The following is a 1,928-nucleotide window of genomic DNA, read 5'->3' on the forward strand; positions in this document are numbered from 1 at the left end:
GCTGATCGGTGGGGACCACGTGGCCCGCCATGATCAGCTGAAGCTCTTTAAATCAGACAGGAGGGGAGAGAGAGGGGTGGTCGGGCAGGTGGTCGCTCTTGGGGGCAGGGCTTCGGGGAGTCACCTGGTACCCTGGTCTTTGCGATGGCTTCATGGATCTAGTAGTCAACAAAACTGTTGTTCACTTAGTGTCAGTCAACAGGATGTCTCATCATGTTTTAAGTGGCAAAAGGAAGGTCTCCCATCAGTTTTAAAGTCTTGGGCATGTGTATGTGGGGGAATAAAATATAGGACATCATTTCGCAAATTGTGGTCTGCAGACCTATGGTAGCCCATAAGTCATCTGTAGCCCATCCAGCCAACATGAAAAGAGAGACAATTTTCTAGGAATGGGGGCCAGGACTCTTTGCACCAGGGACTCTCTGCATCTTTTTCCGAAGAGCAGAAGCTTGTAGAATGTCCACTGGTCAGTCACGTAGCTTCTGGATCATCTCAGAGCACTAGCAGGAAAATATGGTTTTGGTTGCTAGGAATTAATAGCTCTGCCCAAGGAACTCTTACTCTACCTGGCTGAATGGCAGAAAGGTGGTACAGTCCTAATACAATCACAAATAGTTACTTTCAGTACAAAAAAACCCCTGAACTGGTTTTCACTCTGTTTTCTAATGGAAAACATTATATAGTGGAAACAGAGAGATGCTGCTCTGCATCCACAAATATCAACAACAAATGTAGTTTTCAACTGAATACCAGAAGTTCAGGTCGCGTGTGGATGCTGCTCTTTTTCTATTTCTACGAGCTGCTATGAAAGTTCTTTCAGGCCCCTTCCCATCTGTCTTCAACCAATCTTGATCTAGAAGTTATTAAGCCAATTAGGAAATTTCTTATTGTATTACAAGGTCCCTGCCAATCAAAAGGTGAAATTGATCAGAACTTCAGTCAAGGACTTTTGAGTTTTCTACCCACAGAATCAATAATCTCTTCTGTGAGACCTGACCTTGTGTAGGTGGATGTATTTTACTTAGATTTGCTTTTAAAATACCTGGCTTCATATATATGGTATGTACATGGCAGTTTCACATAGATGTTAAAAATAAGAAACAAAACTGAACCTTGTGAAAGCCTGTAGAATAACCCTCACAGATAGGAACAATAATATCCCAGCACCATCTTCTGGAATCTACCCTCCTTTTTAGGGCTAAATAAGCTTTTAGAATGGCTCCCAATACTACAATCAGAAACAATTCAAAGCATATCTGTAATTAAAACAAACATCAGCTGCAGAGGATCACTAATATATAGGGTTGCCAAGTTGATCTTCGCCGGGAGCAGAGGGCTCCCAGCTGGCGTCTGGTGCGCGCGTGCGCGTCGCATGCACGTCACCCGGAAGTGACGTGATGACGCCAGGCACACTGGGGGTGGGGCCACGGCCACATAAGGGAAAACCATAGAGTTCCCTTGGATGGCCATGGCCCCGCCCCCAGCGTTCCCGGCGTGGTTGCGTCACTACCAGGTGATGTGCACGTCGGGGAGGAGATCCCCCCGGGGCCCGATCTGGTGCTGCCGGGGAACGGGCCTCTGGGGCGGGGGTTTCCCCGCCCCCCGGGGGAACTTAAGTTCCCTTGGATGGCCATGGCCCCGCCCCCAGCGTTCCCGGCGTGGTTGCGTCACTACCAGGTGATGTGCACGTCGGGGAGGAGATCCCCCCGGGGCCCGATCTGGCGGCGCCGGGGAACGGGCCTCTGGGGCAGGGGTTTCCCCGCCTCCCGGGGGGACTTGGGAAGCCTACTAATATAACATAAATCGAAAGGGCCGAGATCACCTTCAGAAGTCAAGGGTTCTACAAAAGCTTCAAACTGCAGAAACAATTAGCATTCCCTGGAGCGTATCATCGGAATCCCCATTTTGGAATTGTTATAGCTTACTGT

The sequence above is a fragment of the Gekko japonicus genome, unplaced genomic scaffold, assembly GCF_001447785.1.
Source record: "Gekko japonicus isolate JY-2015 unplaced genomic scaffold, Gekko_japonicus_V1.1 scaffold1793, whole genome shotgun sequence".
NCBI lineage: Eukaryota > Metazoa > Chordata > Lepidosauria > Squamata > Gekkonidae > Gekko > Gekko japonicus.